Source organism: Dermochelys coriacea, chromosome 11 (genome assembly GCF_009764565.3).
Source record: "Dermochelys coriacea isolate rDerCor1 chromosome 11, rDerCor1.pri.v4, whole genome shotgun sequence".
NCBI lineage: Eukaryota > Metazoa > Chordata > Testudines > Dermochelyidae > Dermochelys > Dermochelys coriacea.
Window position 1 is genome coordinate 57538661 of NC_050078.2, and position 19593 is coordinate 57558253.

General features: G+C 40.4%; 1 protein-coding gene across 1 annotated transcript in view; it reads right to left on the reverse strand.

Moving 5' to 3' along the window:
* The window catches only part of HECW2 (HECT, C2 and WW domain containing E3 ubiquitin protein ligase 2), a 263183-nt gene that overhangs the window by 242618 nt on the left and 972 nt on the right, over positions 1–19593 (reverse strand).

Genomic DNA, 19593 nt, shown 5'->3' on the forward strand with positions numbered 1-19593 from the left:
CCACCACCCACCTCTGAAGGCAGCAGCATAAGCACAGAAGGGTGGCAATGTGACAAGTGATATTCGTCAATATCACTTTTCACAGAAGACTTAGTGCCCCATTGCCACCTTTACTTCTGCCTTGCTGCTGTACCCCGGGGCCAACAGCCAGAGTTTTACGGCCTCCTGGTGAGGTACTGGGGAGGAGAGTGAGCCCAGGCTGCCTCCCAGTGAGGATGTGAGGAGAAGGAGAGCCTGAGCCTGGGCAGCAGGGCTCCAGCTGTCCCTTTTATCCCCACCTCTCAAGTATGCATGGCTCTTCTGCACAAGCCCTAGCCACCCGGGATTTACAGCAAAAGCTTTTTTTTTTTTTTTTTTTTTAAATAGGCAGCACACAGCTCGCACCTCCACTGACACACTACCGTGCCTTCCTTCCGTGCCTTCCTTGCGAGACCCACCCCGCAGTCTGAAAACCACTGTGCTAGACCATAGTACCTCAGACTCATAGACTAAGGTCAGAAGGCACCATCATCATCTAGTGTCTGACCTCCTGCACATTGCAGGCCATAGAACCTCACCCTCCCCACTCCTGTTATCAGGGTTTAAATTCAGCCAGAGCTGTCTGGAGCAGAGCTCCGGTAAATATTTTGAAGACCTTGATTCCAGCCTGATGCTACTGAATGATGTAAACCAGTGGTTCTCAACCAGGGGTCCGTGGCCCTCTGGGGGGCCTTGAACCAGTTCTAGGGGTCCACTGAGCCCTGTGGTTGAAGTCTGGACACCTAAGCCTCCCGCAGGGCAGAAGCTCCAAGCTCTGGTGCCCCATACCTGAAACCAGGAGCCCTGCTACCCCGAAAGACAAAAGCCCCTCGTCTAGTCCACCCCACTCCCCAGACCAGTGCCCAGAGTCCCAAGCCAATCACCAGAGGTCAATGCCAGCTCCTGTAAAATCTCTTGTAAAGTGCATCAATATTATAGTGATAACATCAGGCGAATGTGAACAGGGTTTCTCGCACATTAACATAATCATGATCCCTTTGCGATCATCTCTGAAAGTGCAGACCATATCGACATTATTTTTCGTTCAATTGGTAGGACTGCCTCTCATGCTGTTCAGTGCTGAGCCACGTGCGAGATCCTGGATTGGGAAAGGCAGATACGCTGTAACTGATCTCCGGCAAGAAAAAAAAAAGTATGAAAAACAAAAATATATCTGTGGAGCATCCTTGAGTAGTTTTTTGTTTGTCGGGTAAGCAGAGAATAGGCCGGGGGGGGGGAGGGGCGGGGAAGAGGGAAACACAAGAGGCGGGTTCCAGGAAATATTCTGAGAAAAGAGATTCCTAACCTCTGGCTAAGTTACTGAAGTCCTCAAATCATGGTTTAAAAGGAAGAGAGAGACTGACTTCAAGTTACAGAGAATCGTCCATTTACACTAGTTTAAACCTGCAAGTGACCCATGCTGCAGAGGAAAACTCCCAACCCTGTGTTAGGATGCACATGGCGTTCCCAATTATTTCCCTGGGAGCCATATATGTGAATCAGAGAGCAGAATTTGGTTCACTGGGATAGCAAATGCTTTCTCTCAGAGCTAGTTCAAAGCAGTACCAATATGGTCACAGGCTGACTCAAGCCATCCCTGTCCAATCTATTATCTTCCCTCTGGCCTGAGAGACAGGCTAGTCAAAACTGATCATGACAGATTCTGTTCAGCTACCAAATGGGTGGAAGTCCTACATTTTCTCTCTTACCAGTCTGTGAAAATGGAAAGGACCAATACTACTGGCACTTTCTTAATCCTCAATGGCCAAGCAATTCTCTGGTGCTCAGTAACCTTACAGAAGGTCATGAGCATCTTGTAAAACTGGACAGCAAAAGCAGTGGCTATTTGTAAAAAGTCTAATTTCACAGCTTCTAGAAAATATGTATATTCTATTTTTTTAAGATGATCAAAAGAGTATGTATAACAGAATTCGGATTAATTATAGCCCTCTAAATTCAGCATAAACCACTATTTTGACATGCACTGCCTCCAAGAAAATATTACACCTGAAGTTCTGCAGTAGATCCTCACTTGATGCACTGGTTATACAAAGATAAATAATAGTTTCACATCCTATTTACACGAGGAAGGGTTTGCATGTGAAGATTGCTTTATCTCCAGGGTGGCCTGTCCTGTACTCTGAGCGAGTCATACATAGAGTATAAGATTATACAGATGAATTTAATTAACTAATCAGAGCTCTTCCTTTTCCAAGCTTAACTTGTGGAAGGTTTGTTTTGCTCTTTTACCCAAATATCAAGCATTTGCTAAACTAACGCTTGCACTAGGTAATTCGGTTTTATTCTTGTCCATTCATTTAGGGAGGAATTCACTCCTATGCAGATGGGCTGTGAATTTTACTTTTAGTGCTTTAACTGGACTACTCTTTCTCCTGCTGTCTCTTCCTCTCACTCTGAAAACTCACTTTTCAACCAGGATGGCAGAAAAAGAACTAGCCTATCAATGAATGCTGGACACTCAGTTCCACTGATAAATGTTCATCACCACTATTACAACCATTCAGCCAACACAACAACAAAATATAAGCATTTCGCCCTAGGAAACAGTGAAATTGGGAGGTTCTGGGCTACTGTGAGTTTTCCAGAGTTCTCAGTGATCAGAGATGTACTACAGAAGGGTTTAGGCAGTGAGAGGCTGGGGTCAGGATTTACAGGGAAAAGAATTTGATGGGGCACAGGATTTTGACAAGGAAAGATCCAGAGAAGCTTCCACAACTAGTAAAGGACAGATTGGTTGCCAGGAATATGTGAGAGATCTTGGCAGCTGTTACCACGAAATTGTAAGAGGGTACAATTTGTGTTAGACACGAGTATAAGATGTATAATTTGGGAGTCGGTGGGGAAGCTTAGGGGCTGCCATGACATTCAGACTCAAAATACTTGTATTTTGAGATCCCCAAACTAATATTCCCCCCCGATCGAGGGGAGGAGGTTGGTTTCTGCCAAGCTCTCATCAGAATGTGTTTTCACATGTGCCCCTGGTTTGCAAGACTGCAGCGTATCCCTCAGAGTCAATAAAATCTGAAATAGATGGTTGGGCAGTGCCACAAAATGGAAGCCAGACCTACATCATCCAAATGGCTTGCGTTATTTAAATCCCTGTCAAAACCACCCAATGAACATTTATATCAGACACAGTAAAGGCTTATGCATATTTTCATGCAAGGAAAGAAGTTGGGACGCAGGGATGGAGAAAGACGCCAGAAGCATTTATCTGGTATCTTGGCCACAGGAGAGCAAACAGAGTATGTCCTACTTCTAAAGGAAAAAGAAGCCAAATAACAGACAGCAGCAAAAGGCTTATCCAGCGCAAGAAAGCCTTTGATGAATTCACTATAGCCTCGTTTCACTATTCATGAATGCTTATGAATTCACAATGGACTGCAATCAAGAGCACTCGGTTAAACCTGACTCCCCAGTAGAAAACAGAGGTCCTCTCTTTGCAGCTTTCTGGCCCTTCCCAGGAGATCCCCAAGACACTAGTGCTAAGAAAGCCAAATCAATGATTATGGAGAACTTTAATACTTTTTTCTCAGCAGGAACAGCCATGTAGCAAGCCTAGTTTTACTGAAAGCACTAAAACAGAATAGTTGCCTTTTCTTCCTTCATGCAGGCTAGTTATACTGCATCCCTGGGGGAAAAGAAACACAAGACTGATTGCAGTTTTAAGGTCTATTCAATATTGGGGTAAATATACTCATATTTTTCAACAGTGTAATTTCAAAAAAATCCAAACAAAGCTGCTGAGTGAAAACATATGCACTCATTCCTAGTTCTTAAAACATTCCCTTTTTATCAGAATAAAGGATTAACCAAAGCTTTTGTTAATCTTTAGTCACAGGTCTTGAATCCTGTCAATTGACCAGAGGAAAAACAAAAAAAAACAAAAAACAAAATCTGATATCCCATAGGAAAGATGTGGGCAGAGGAGAAAGGAAAGAAGCCTCCGATATATTTAGTTTTAGATCAGTGAGATTTAAAGTGTAAGAATTGTACTGAAGTTTTAAGCTCAAAAGATGTTTGTAAGCCTGTTTAAAAAAAGGATGTCTCTCCAAAAAGTAATCCCAGATTATACCTCATACTCAGCTATCCTGCATTGTACTGCACTTTTCCAAATTTTGATTCATATTTCCTCCTGTTCCAAAGTTTTTTTTTGGGGGGGGGGGGTTTAATAGCTTTATGTAGCCCTATTTTTATTCACCATTTGTAATTTGCCTTTATAAAAAACTCAATTCTGACACTTAAAAATAAATTTGTGTTTGCACTGAAACAAAGAAATAACATATACAAAGATGATGCTCTGGACTGAACAGGTATGGTACTAACAAGGGGCATCATTCTACTCGATTATCTTCATTTGATTGATAGAAAATAAAAAAGTGTCACCAACTTAAAAGTCACAGTTCATACTGGATTTCTCAAACCAAGACATCCAGGTATAAATCACAGAAGAGAATTGTAGGGTGTAACCCTGAGATATAATTTCTAGCACCCAACGGTCGAAGGTGACTTGAGAGCAGGCTGAATGGTAGGGATGAATATAGTTGAGGAAAGAATGAGGCCAATCCGGGGAGTTGACAGGAAGCACTCTCGAGTGCACCCTCAAAATAAGTGATGCTTTGCCAGGCTGAGTTGTGCAGGTGAGTGGAAGGAAGAAGGACTGTGATGACTAAAACTCATGTCTCTAGCACTCCTCCTTGCAAGCCCTTGCTGAGGCTGTCAAAGGCCTTGGTGGCGGGGGGGCAGCTGGAACTGCTTCCTTGCTGAATATGATGTTCTGCAGACCTAGCGAGTGACAGGTGGCCCGAGTGTCATTCAGATCATGTAGCCTTCTATTGGTCTGCTCGGCAAAGAGACCATTCCCCTCAAAGGGAAGATCTTGGATCGAGGGCTGCATTTCCGAGGACAGGCCAGCAGTCTGAAGCCAGAAGCTGCATCTCATGACCACCGCTTACATGACCACCCGAGCTGCCAAATCAGTAGTATCCCATGCCATCTGGAGGGAGCACCTAGCTGCTGAGCCAAGTCCTGGGGCAGGGACTCCTTGAACTTATGGAGGGAGTCCCATAAGTTAAAGTTGTACCTCCCCAAGAGTGCCTGGTGGTTAACCACCCAGAACTGAAGGCTGATCATTGAATAAATCTTCCTTCCAAAAAGGCATCTTGGCCTCTTGATTTTTGGGGTCAAATTGGTTTATCTGTCTGTCCTTCTTGTTGGCCACAGAGACAACCTGAGAGCCCGAAGGGGGGGGGGGGGGAGAGAAAAATATACAAATATTCAAAGCCCTTGGTCGGAATGAAATACTTTTTCTCCGCCTTCTTGGAGGTGGGAGGGATGGACGATGGAGTTTTTTTCCCCCATTTTTAAGACCCCATTGTGTACTGGTAGCACGACACAGCTGGGGGTAGATGCAGAAAGTACATTAAACAGAGTGTCCGTCTGTTCGGCCATCTCCTCCACTTCCAAGTCCAAGTTCATAGCCACTCTAGGAAGCAGGGCCTGGTGTTCTTTAAAATCGTCCTCGGGGCGGGGGGTCTTTACAGCTGGCTTGCCCTTGCAGGGAGCCCTAGGGCTGGTGGTGCTGCTAGAGGCCTCTGCTCTCAGGGCACCAGGAAAGCCTTGGAATGCGTCAGCCCTGCCACAAGTTTGGGTCTCCTACTGCTTCCAGGAGAGGGTGTAAGATCTCAGGGAGCTAAGGTGCCCCATTATGAAGGGAGGGGGGCGCCCCCCTGTGGCTCCGGTGTGGGCTCGCAGCTGAACTGGGTCCTTTGGGCAAAGTCCCATGGCCCTTCTTGAAGAACCACGACTCCCTGGCACCAAGTGACTGCTCCTTAGGCACCAGCAATGGGAAGCGATGCTGGGCGGAGCCAGTGCCAGGGGTGAGCTGCCCACCGAGGCTGAAGTGCTGGGGCAGAGTCTGGCCAGGAAGGCTTGGATGCCAGGCAGAGAGCAGCCTCCATAAGGAGGGCCCTCAAAACGAACATCTCCCTCTTTATGAGTTCTGGGACAAAAGTTCTTACAGATGCGACACCTGTCCTTCACAGGATATTCCCCCAAGCACATGAGGCACCTGCTATGCAGGTTGCTAACAGGCATAGGCCTGTTACAGTCAGAGCAGGGCTTAAAACCTGGAGACTGGGACATGCCCCACCTTGGGCAAAGTCCCCCTTGGGACTTTATTTCTAATTACACTACTTAACTACTTACTAACTACTGTAAACAGACTATTTACAAGTAGAAGAGTCGCTAACCCTTCCTAGGCAAGGGAAAGGCGCTCTGACTAACCACCACGGGTGGTAAAAAGGAACTGAAAGGGCGTAAGGTCGGCAGCACCTAATATACTGATGCATGAGCGCGGCACTTAAGACGGCACCACAGCCGACCCTATGGATATCGCTAAGGCAAAAATCTCCAACAGCCACACATATGGACGCACATGCACGTAGAATGGAATTGACATGAGCAAGAACTGTCCTTCACTTCTGTTTTTCTGAAAACAAAAAAAGTTAGCAATTTTTTGACAGACAATTTGCAACAAAATTCCTACCCACCCATTATTTTGTGGAACAATGAGTACTTTCAGGTCAGAATTCAGTCTATTATCTCCGGCATCTTCCTGAAATATTAGTACTGCAGGTGAACAAGCAATCATGATAAAATCAAGTGCAAAACAGTTCAAATAATCCATACCCGAGTTTTCCATTTGCCATTTGTTACTTTTTACTCATCATTGCTCAGCCAGATTTTAAAAGTCACAGAATGGTTGTTCGCATTAGAGTTCTATCCTCAGCCCACAGAACAAACCCTAAAATAATTCAACATACTGTAATCAGTTATTCTTTATAGTCTTTTCCAAGCTTGTCCGTAACGTATTCAGAAGCAATTCAAAACAAACCATTTCTTCCACAAAAAAGCATATAGGGATATACTTTCCATAAAGCTGACTGAATTGCAAGAGAATGTACTTCAATTGAATGATACACATTGTAAAAAAAAAAAAAAAAAAAAAAAAAAAAAAAAAAAAAAAAAAAAAAAAAAAAAAAAAAAAAAGATTAGTTTTAGACCAGAACTAAAACGTCTAATAAATATTCTTATTCTTAAAATGATGACATTTATCTTCTGGAACCGAAACAAAATTCTCTGTACCAGTTGTTTTTTTTTTCCCCATTAGATAGCCATGAAAGGTGACAAGGACCTCTGCACCTTTGACCTTGCTCTAGCCTCACTCAGTGCACCCCCCTCCCCGCCCCATGTGACAGGCCTTGTACCACAGTGGAATCTCAGTGCTGTGATTCTCCCATTCTCTGACTGGTCTAGGTTACTACACCCTGTGTGCCAGGAGCCGAACAGGTTTGAGCCCTGCAACTCTTTCCTCTGGGAGCAGTGAGCAGTGTGTGAATAGGCTGACATCAAAGAGCCTTTACAAAACAAAGGACTGTTTAATCCCAACAGTAGGGACAAAGCATAACAAGAGCAAAGGGTTATTAACACAACAGTCTACACACACATTACCGAACTGGATTTACCCCAGTCTAACTCTATTAAGTGCATTGGAGTTACTTTTTATACTGGTGTAAATGACAGGAGAATCAGGCTAAAAGAGTGGCTGGAAAATTTTCCTTTCCCCTCACAAAATGAGAGAGGTATGCAGTAGAGGTGTGCCAAATATTTGGAAGAAGATGCAGAGCTACTTAGAATCAGCGAAAACCAAGGCCTGACTTTATCATCTGCCTATTCAGAGTCACTAATACGTTCACTCTGAAGGCTATAACATGCTCTTATAAAACAGCAGAGAGCAGAAAGCAACTAGCCCCCCTACCCCAAAAAGGGGGTGCATGTACACAAAGTTGATGGGTAAGTGTTCCCCCCCCCCCAAGGCAAGCAAAGCAAAAATATGGTTTTCTTCTGAATCTTCTTTAGATACCAAGACCATAGAATTTCTAAGAGGGACAATATACAAATGTCAATGTCAGGATTACCTCAACAACATGGAGCAAGAACTGAAATGCAGGAATGCAAGCTATATGAAAAACAAGTTATATTTATTTTATGTTATGTATCATTAAATGGCCTTTTTCACATTTCACTCAAAAGTGTGCCTAATTTATCAAAAATTTCTTAAAAAAAAACCCACAACCTATTTTCACCTCACAACTATTAAACATCTATATTGTTATATGTGAATTTTCCCCAATCATAATCCATCTCTATCAAAGAATGTGTTTTAAATGACCTAATTTAGATAAACATGGATCTTGCATTCTCACTATGTGGACTACACAGCCAACAATTATTTCAACAAGTGCTACCTAAATTCCAGTTGACTTGGATGACAAAGATTTAATAAATACCAATGTAACATTTTAAGCCTGTCATTTAACGTGCAGAATCTACTGATGGCAGCTTAGAAGGAGCCAGTTATTTGAATCACTAGATTTTAATGATATAGTGTCCTTCCACTGCTATAGAAAGAACAAGAAACAGCACCCCCAGGTGTAATTGCGACTGCCAGAGGTACAAGGTTAGGTGTTGTGATTCGCAGCAGTACTGCTACTAGAAGTACTTACAGAAGCTATAATTTTTATTATTTGGTATATGCAATCCGGTCAATCCAAGCCACAGCATTCTTAGCTGTGAAGCTATAATGGAACCAGACAATCTATCCATCCATTTATCAAAATATAGGCAGCTCCCCAATAAAGTGAAGGGGAGGAAGGCAGAGGAAGAAATAGTAACTGACTGGATCAGGAAACAGCAGACAGAAGGGTCATTTATGAACAAGTTTAACACAACTCTTAATTGGGTATTTGACCAATGTGACAGTAGTGCAGTGGAAATAACACAGATGAGACAAATGGAGGACATTATAAAGGCAATGGGTGGGTTGCTGCTTTGGCGATTTTTTTCTTTTTATGGGATCTCCCTTTCTGTACACTTTGTTTTGTGTGGTGAAGATCTCTGTATTTATAATGATTGATTAGTTTGACACCAAATGTTTTGGTCTCAGGCTATATTGTGATTATGTTGTACAGCATTTGTTTATTCAACTAGCGATGGACATACATCCCACACATACAACACAGAAACTGTTGGATTCTTTTCCAGACAAATGAATTTAGCCAACTTCACAATTATTATTAAATGCTTAATTGAGTTATTTGTCATCATACACAGGATACATTGTTCTCTGGATTCCTTTCAAAAGAATATATTTAACTTTCATCTGAAGAGAAGGCTTTTGAAATTCAGTTAACAACTCCTCTTGATTGGCCATTAGGTGCAACTGAAGAGCAACAAGTGGCTGGTATATCAGAGCTGCATCAAATATTTACAATGAAAGATTCTCACGTTTCATTTTTCATCCTCCATGACATTGCTTGCTGGCCTCCCATTTTCTGAACTAGAGAGCATTTCAGTTCTACTAACCGCTCTTCTTTATGAGCTGGACACCTAATTTATTGTTTTACGAGTCTAAAAAAAGGCACAATTCTGCAGACCTTACCAATGCAAGACTCTCATTAAATTTAATGGGAATTCTGCAGGAGCATAACCAGATGATCTGTGCCTCAAATGAGATAGAGAGCACTGGAGTGTTATATCAGAGTCCAAACAGAAAGAAAGTAGTACAAAGATCACTGCTACAAGTTACAATCTGTAAATCCTCATGAGTATTATGACTGTTTTAAAAATTATTTTCCACTAGTTATGCATCCTAACCAGAACCCGGGATCTGAACACACCCAAAGACTGAGGATCAAAATTTGGAAGGTAAGGCCAGCCCACCTCTACATTTCATTAGATTCAGTTACAGGGACCCAGCTTTCAGAGTACAGCCCATACTCACACACGATGATATTCATAGTACTCAAAACCAACAAAACAAATCAGAATACAAGAGATCCTCAAAGTTACGAACACCAGAGTTATGAACTGACTAGTCAACCACACTCATCTGGAGCCAGAAGTACACAATCAGGCAGCAGCAGAGATGAAAAAAAGGCAAATACAGTACTGTGTTAAATGTAAACTACTAAAAAATAAAAAGGGAAAGCAGCATTTTTTTCTGCAAAGTAAAATTTCAAAGCTGTATTTAGTCAATGTTCCATTGTAAACTTTTGAATAACTATAACGTTTTGTTCAGAGTTACAAACAACCTCCAATCCCGAGATATTCGTAACTACGAGGTTCTATTGCAGGGATCAGCAAGCTTTAGCACTCGGGCCATCAGGGAAATCCGCTGGCAGACCGGGACGGTTTGTTTACCTGCAGCATCCGCCAGCACATCCCATGGTCCACACCACTTCCCGCAGCCCCCATTGGCCTGGAACGGCGAACCGCAGCCAGTGGGAGCTGCAATCGGCCGAACCTGCGGCCGCTGCAGGTAAACAAACCGGACCGACCCACAAGAGGATTTGCTTGACAGGCTGCGTACCAAAGGTTGCCAATCCCTGTTCTACTGTAAGAGATTCCTGCAAGTAATGGAATAAATGCCAGCGGGATGATTTTCTCACTAGCCAGAGTAAGTACAGTAGAATCTCAGTTACAAACACCAGAGTTACAAACTGACCAGTCAGCCACACTCCTTGTTTGGAGCTGGAAGTATGCAATCAGGCAGCAGCAGAGACCAAAAAGACAAAAAACCACCAATACAGTACAGTACTGTGTTAAATGTAAATGTAAACTACTAAAACAAATAAAGGGAAAGTTTAAACAAAAATAAAAGATTTGACATAGAAAGGAAACATGTTTAAAAGAAAATGCAAATGAAGCATCATTTTTCTTCATAGTAAAGTTTCAAAGCTGTATTTAGTCAATGTTCAACTGTAACCTTTTGAAAGAGAATAACTAAAACGTTTTGTTCAGAGTTATGAACATTTCAGAGTTACAAACAACCTCCATTCCCGAAGTGTTCATAGTTCTAAGGTTCTACAGTATAGGATTCCAAGAGAGCTTAAAAAACAGGGCGTCACTGTCCTAACAAAAAAAGACAGTCACTCCTGAAGGGCCTTTGTAGGCACTACCTGTGAGAAAAATCTACGTACTAAGAATATGTTGCCAGTTATTGACCAGTTACCTGAAAAATGTTATTCTGGAATTACATGTGCACAAAAAAGTCCTAAAAATAGCTGTAAGGATTTGTTTCTTTTAAACTCAGTAATGGCTTTGATGCTTTCCAGTTTTCGTTAAAACTAAAATTCACTTTCAGGTGACACTCTGTGTGCCTATACACTTTTAGCTTTTCTCTGAATCCGAAAGAGTTTTTAAAAGTGTTGTGAAACAAGTTGTGGTTGCTAAATATTTCTGTGTTTAATCCTAGGCTTTATTTCCTGTAACGGAGTTGAAGGCCAATAACAACAATTTCTGTTTGATAATATACATGTCCAGGCAAAGCCTTTAAAACACTGTCTAGGTATTTTTCATAGATCCTACAAGTTCTCTGCTTCCCCGCCTCATGCACATGGTGAAAGGGAGCAGCCATGGTAGATGGACCTTCTCTAAATAATCCATTTTTCCAATCCATAAAACATGTTCCTGGAGAAGCAGGCTAGGAGTGGGAAGCAAAAGCTAGGAGGATCACCAGGAGGCAACTTACCTGTTGCAGACATATGGGAGATCAGCAGCAATATTTGGGGAAAGTTAATGTTGACTGCCACTCTCTGAAGAGTCAGAACACAAACAGAGCTTGGCAGGAAAAAGAAGCATAGTTACTCACCCTATCCAGACCCTACTACCATGGCTAGAGTCTATCATATATGGATCAGCGGGGCCAAGTTCCTACATACTTGTATATCCCTGTCACATATAAAATACATTTAATATTCTGATCTTCTCAATAAAAAGAAACCCAAACATTCCAGGCACATAGTTTATCTACCACTACCTGTAGATGAATGTGTGGTCACAGAACTAAAATAGAATATCCTGCAGTGCCGCTTGCTTACTCCGTAAGTTACATAACAACTATAGCCAATTCCAGACAATGGATTGACAAGTAACATCACAAGCATGCATTGTACTTGTATGGTATGGAAGTTTTTCAACTAGTTACAGAAATGCAAAATATTATTTTCTCTCATTAAAAGGTAAATGTACATATTTTAATTCAAGTCCTTATAGACTACTATTTTCAGGTTGTTTTTTAAAGCCCAGCAAAAAGCCCAGCTATAACAAAATGTGCCAATAATGAAACACTTCATAGGAAAAAATAAAAAGATGTATTATAAAACATTTTTGCTATCTGTAACAGTGTGAATTCCATGTTTGTTGAATGCAATTTATTTTGGTATTTTCTCTGTAGTAAATTCCCAGAGAGACTAATCATATCTCATAGCATTTTCAAAGCAAGTTTGCTATTATGGAAATACATTGTAGTGTCTTCAAAAATCAAAAACAAAATGACAAAGAAAAAGAACTGGTACATTACATCGAATCACACTGGGTGATGCTAGTTTGGTTAATAATTGAAACTGGCCTGATCATGAACTGTTGTAAAATCGGTATAGCTCCAAAAAAAAGCTAAGCCAGTTTACATCAAGTGAAAATCTGGCTTATTTGTTTGGGTTTTTTTTCAGCGAACGTTATGTCTAGAAAGGCTTGAATCAAAAAACATGACAATGTGAAACACACACAGACACACACCCTCTTCTTTCAAATCATCTAACTTATTTTTCACAGGCCACAGAACAGCCATTAAACGGTTAAAACTTTTGGTCACTCGCAACGAGATTCAAACGAGCAACCTAGAAGCGAAAGCTTCATTACCAAGATCCCAACTCAACCAATTAAGTGTTTTTAAATTTATGGTAAATTTAGGGTCATTCAGAAGACTGCAAAGAATAAAAAAATAAAAATACATGAATTTACTCATGAGTAAAAGTGAATGATCAGTCCTGCAACAACAACGTTTCTCTTTTTTTCCATTAAGTGGAATTCTTTACTAATAAAAGAATCCATTCTGAATAAAGAGCTCAGTTCTGAATGGAACTATTTGCAGGAGAAAGCATTACTCAATTTAAGTAAGGGCTGTGGACTCAGCTCCAAAATAATTATTTGACAAATTAGACCCACTACAGTTGAACTACAGCCCACATGAGAATGCACTATGCTGATCTGGCTGAAAGAGAAATGTTTTACTCTTTAGATGTTGCTTTTTATCTTTTGAATATCAACTACACACACTGAGCGTCTGAGAGACAGCTCCAGCCAACTCTTTTTCTCTTTCAGCACTGAAGTTCAAGCTCCAGGCTTTTCTTATTTCTGAGGCATTTGGAAAAATTACCACTGATGAAAGTAAGCAACCTACTCTACTTCAAAAAAAATATGAGCCTCACATATGTATGCTTGTTTAACTTTAATATATGAATGTGCACCTAACAATGTCTCATTTGCTATTAAAGGGATGCCATTAACTTATCACATTTGTCAGAAAAACATTTAAATACTATAATTACTTGTAACACCTGCAACTACTACAGATGAAAGACTAGAGGAAAAAATGTGTTTATTTTTTTTCCAGTTTAATGCTTTGTGCATTTAACACTGTATATATGTAGTCAGTTTCTCTGCTGTGTGTGTGTGAAAGTAACTGGTGTCTTTTAAATGATTAGATTTCAAGTGGATGGTATCACTTAGAACACCATTGGAAAGATCAATTTATGTGAGTGAAGAAGAAAATGAGGGGTCCTTCCTTGCTAGAACCAAGAACCTTATAACATATCAATATCAGGACTATGCACTATTTATTTTAAATTAATGTCCTTATATTGATTTTCTTTACACATATAGGTTTATCAACAAATGTAAACGAAATCAAACTTATCTACAGAAGCAGAAAACAAAGCTTAACAACTTAGTTTTTATTTACTAATTGTTGCTTACTGATGGATTTAAAGGGATACTCAGATAGTTCATGACTAAAGTTCAATCTACTATATCTTAACACTGTTTTCAGATGGGGAATGCATGAGCAAGTTGTGAAACAAACAGGATTGTGCCAAGGTAAGACATTGTGGCCCTTGCAGGGAAAGGTCTCCAACCTTCGACACTCTGTCCCCTTTGTGGAGGGGAAGGCCACAAGTTATGGCTTGACGCTTAAAATCCATCCATATCTCTATCCTAATTTCGCCACTGCATCCAGATCAAATACACTCTCCTGCCTCAACAAGTTGTGGCACTTGATGTTGCAAGGGTTGTCCCCCTTCACCGCCAGTTCCAAAGGAGAGAGACACGCAATGAAGGACACTGGATAGCTCTCTCTCCCTCCTACTCTCCCCTCCCACCCCCACCTTGTAGTCTCTGGAACCCACTGGCGAGTTGGTGGGTAGGAGTGCTAGTTGGCCCTCGCAATCCAGCTCCAGGGATTTAACTAGAGGCCATTTGGAGCCTCTTTCGGCTCCATTCCAGCAACCCCACCCTACCCACACTGAACTAGTTGGGGAAATCAAACTGGCAGATGCTGCAAGTCTAGCTAATCACCTGTTTGGGATCACAAAGGAATTTTCTCTCCCACAAGCCAATTGGCAGAGACCCAAGGAGTTTTTTGCCTTTGTCACAGCACCTGCAACTCAACCAAGTACCAAAGAACCTACTTAGTACCTAACTGAGGTACTTGGTTGAGTTGTTAACTTAAGGCTAGTTTCCAGTACAGTTAAAAGGAAAAGAAAAGAACAGGTCCCAGAGGTAAGAGATCTGGACTTTTGCTGATGGGCTTTGGGCTGATGGGATAGGACCACCAGGCCTCACCCTCACAGGCCAAGGTCCCACCCTTCTACATTGCGGGGCAGGCAGCAGAGCTGTAGGACTCCAAATGAGCTGAGAGCCAGACTAGCCCACGTCCTAGGTTATATGGCAGTAGCCCTGTAACCCAGCACTGAAATCACTTCAATGCCTGCTATAGGGGAGTATTGGTGATGGTCAGGTTACTCAGGTAGCCCGCCTGCCCTGTGTGCAAGTTTAATAAAAGTTGCAGCCTGCCACTTAAAAGCATCTGTGTGTCTGTCCTCATTTCACCACTGTGTCCAGATCAAGGGCTCATTGTTTCTCACCAGGCTATGATTGATGCACTCTACTAACTGTAAGGACCACTGACTTCAGTCATCACACTCACCTGGGCATCTCTTTTTTTCCTTACTGTGGCTACTTTTTCAGAAAAAGGGTGACTTGGAACATTATTCTGTGTGGGGTTTTTTAAGATGCTGTTGATTATTATTGGAGAAAAAGGGATTTTTATTTCCGTCTTTGGGCTCCTATAATTACAATCTTGATCTTTAGGGAACTTTTAAAACTAGTGATGCTATATTTATTTCTCTTGCACAATGCATTTAAACAGCAGGACTGATTTTCAGCTTGCTGAGAAGGAATGGCGTTGAAGCTTCCCTCTCAGCCACGGAACAAATGAAGCCACAATTACCTGTCCTCTCTCCATACAATATTCAGGTGGGCTCAGCATCCAAACATCAGCTGCTGCTAACCAATATTTTTTCCTGATATTCTATACAAAAAAGTGACCAAATTAAAATATTAAGGGTACATGACACTGTTATTAGAGGTTGCCTGGCTAAAATGCCACATGTTGAATTGTTTAAAAAAAGAAAAAAAATATATATTTGTGTCCAATATGCTGATTCACAAACAGAACACTACACATGTTTTTTCTCAACTTTGAATGGGCTGTAATTAGTTCCATGAGAGACTTAACAGCTCAGCTGATCTCTTTTCATATGAAAATTGTTTGTTCTTTACTCAGTTCCCAAGGGGGTTCCTCTATTGTGTTCCAATAGCTATATAAAGGTTGGAGAAACAAGCTAGTTATTAGGTTAAGCATCACCAAACTTACTCTCCCACCCCCTCTGCCAGAGAGCAAGCAGCTCAGATTACCCATCAATCAATTATATTTTTCAGGTATTTTACATGGACAGGTGGTGGGGTGTTTCAAATGCCAGTAATAGCCTATGTTACATAAACCTTCACCACAGCTGCCAACAAAATTGACCATCTCGGCAGAAAACCATTGACTGAACAGACACAGAGACTCAACCCAGTCTCTCCACTGGAGGCAGTCCTCCAGATCAAGAATAAGACATATTGGAGGTAGCAGCAGAGGAAGCTTGAACTACTTTCTATGTTATACTTGTTCTGCAGATACACAAGGAGATTTCAGTTTCCAGAAAAGTTGATCTGGCACTCCTCAGGTACTAAATTCATATATTAAAAATAAATATGAATGATAATAGTTAATCATATACTTCTCAACATTGCAAGGGCACTAATATGACTGGACAAAAAAGTCTTTGTCATTACCTAAAAAGTATAATGAACTAGCATATGCTGCAAAAATTTGCAATAACTCTGCCTTCTACTGAAACCCTACATCAGATCGAGCAAATAACCCTGCACATCCTCCCAAACACCCACAAAGTACAGCAACTACTTCTTACCAACAGTCCTCTACACTCTCTTTCGTTGAATAAAGGCATATGCATAATGCAGGCCAAATCTCATTTTCCAGTTAAGTTTGAGGACTCATCCTATGTACCTTCATAAAGCATTCAGGGCAGTAATGAAGAGCACAATTCACTTCAGGCCCAAGCCTGTTTCAGATCCTCTCTCTAGAGCCTAGTAGCATGGAACAGCTCACTGAATTTTATTAAGCATCTTAATCTGTAGTTCCATATTTTGGGCAGGGAAGTTAACTTTCATCTTGCCATATGAATAGCTGGAATGCCCTCCAACCCCTTTGCCATAACAGAGAGTTTTCACCATCAATAGGGGACACCCAGACAGGAGCTATAAGTACACCCTCTTAGTACAGGAATAGTCGACTATTTTTTGTCAAGTTCCAAATTTCTTGATGAAGGTATAGTCAAGGACCAGACTCCAGAGAAACATTTTCCACACCACAATAATGATAATAAGTAACTAAAAAGATTTTGCGGTCCATTCGAAGCATGTTGATGGTCCAGATTTTACCCAGAATCCATCTGTTGACTACCCCTGCCCTTAATGAGTGTATCAAGATCATCAACACAACTAGGCTTTGCTGAAGGCGTTTTCTCATCCCGTGATATGAAACCCACCAGTTCCTATGTTCTGTGGCCACAACTCAGCAAAGCACTTAAACATATACTTAATTTTAAGCACGTTTAAGTCCCATTTAAGTCAATTAAATAATACTTTGACAAAAATTAATTAGTAAAAAGTATTTTCCTTATGTCTGTGCAATTACATTGTAGTCAGTGGGTCTGAATGGATATAATGGATCAAACATGTTAGTTCTGTCTCACAGGGTTACTCACAGGGTTTTTAAAAAATACAAAACAGAAAAATCTGGATTTGATTAGGATAGGAAACATGGAAAATTATTTACTTGAAATTATTTAAAAGCATAATCTGCAGACTCAGTTTCTTCAGTTCAGTTTTCAAAAAGCTTCCTATGCCATATATTACACAGCATACCATCCTTTGGCTGCTTCCACATAATGAAAAATGTAATAGTGTATTCCTTAAATTTTTTTTAAATCTTTTTTTTTTTAATTCAGTATGACTATTTAATCTTGCAAAGCAAAATTTGTTCCATTTCTTCTCAGGAAAGCTGGCAAAACAGCATTTTGTTCTGGCAGACAGCCACCATAAAGGTCAGAGAAGGATTCACTGAGCTTCTTAAAGGGACACGCCAACCTGGATTTAACAGGTTTGAAAATCATTGTAAATGTAAAACAATAAAAAAAAATGTCTGTAAGAGAAATCAACTTTGAAAACAAGCAACACCATGGTAAAGTATGCCTTTAAAGAAGGCAGGGGATCCCTTCAGTGACATTCCATAGCTCCAAGCCAAAACAAATGCTGTAGTAATGTACCAGCCAGACTGAAAGATACGCCACAAATTTGCCTTGAAATTGTGATTAGGCTGTTCAGATTTTTTTTATTTTTTTAAAACAAATGAACTGAAGGCCTATGAAGTACAACTATAAAGCATGACTTATTAAGCATAATTTAAAATTATTTTTTAATCAACCACAAGGATTGTCATGCATGCCCACTGTCTAGTTTAAGGTGACTTTGTTAAATTCCAGTGCAAGCCAGTAATGATACATGGATCCTGTTTTGCTAGATTATGTTGTAAATCAACAGTTCACTGAAAGATTAAATATGAAAAGTAGTCTCTGAAATGTGCAAGTCGGTTTTGTCATCTACCTGTCACTTAAAGCCTATGCATCTTTTAGAATTTTGATCCTACACAACAGCTTAGATTGGAAAGGATCATTAGCATGTTTCTTTGATATGCTAATAATGATATATTCATGTACATCAATCGCATATAATCAATCAGTCATTAAGAGAGAGTTTTCCAAAAAGGTAATGATAGAGCCTAATAGGAGGGAAAATGTCCATTTGGGTAATATTTTAGTAAGAACTTTGTTTATCTCGCCTATCAATGCCATCAATTTCAGTTTTTCAGCGCTGCAAGGAATTTCTATTGAAATATTTACAAACTATCAAAAGATTAAAAGAAATGTATGATTATTGCAAACGGAAAACAGGAAAGACATCTCAGAACATACTAAAAGTAGCTCTATATAGCTCTAAAGTAAAGTAAGGACCTCATTCTCTATTGCTTAAGCTCATCAATGGGAGTTTGGGTGCAGAAGGAATTCAGGATTGGGCCTTTTGTGAAGATTCTTGTATAGTATAGGGGCTACTTTTACATAGCTTCCTAGCAAAGGAGAAAATAAAGGTCTGCCTTTTATTTATAAACATGCTATATACGCTCCTGATGACAATCCAACGTTAGATGAACAGAGTACTAAATTAGGTAACCAATATTGTCCCCACACAATAGGCTCCTATAGTTTTACTGAGGCCATAAAGCTTCTTAGAAAAAACAAATGGTTCTTTCCTTTTTGAAAAAGCCTCTTGGTTTGTAATGACATCCGTCCAGAAGAGGCTAGAGAAATAATCAGGTCAAGAAAAAAATAATCTCCATGCTACATGAGAAAATAACCAGAGTGATAAGAAGACTACAGAATACAACGAACAGTTTGGTTCTTATTCTTCTAGATAATTAAAATATTATGAACCTTAAAAAAAAAAATCACTAGTTCCAATACAACATATCAGGAATTTATGTCAATCCATTCACTTTTCTCCCATGCCAGAAACTAGAGAAAATCTTGGGAATCACATCAAATAAATATACTAAACAGTGAGAAACACTGGAAGAGATAAGTGCAATGCATAAAGTGACAGACAGAAAACAATCACAGTCATAATTAAACAGACAAAAGGCTTAAGGACCAATTTTTATAGCTGGGATTATGCATCAGTTAGCTGCCTATGTCCTTCATATGAAGTTATCCTGGATTAGTGTTCCAGTGTCTGTGAATCACCAACATTTAAAATTTCCTTCCTTCCTATTTTGCATTTTAAACTTTATGGTTCCAACAACCAATGTCACTAGTTTACTGAAAATTTATACCTTAATTTCCCCCCCAAAATAATTTTATTTTCTTTCCCTGCACAAACAAATAAATCCATGCAGCCTTCCTCCGCACAGGA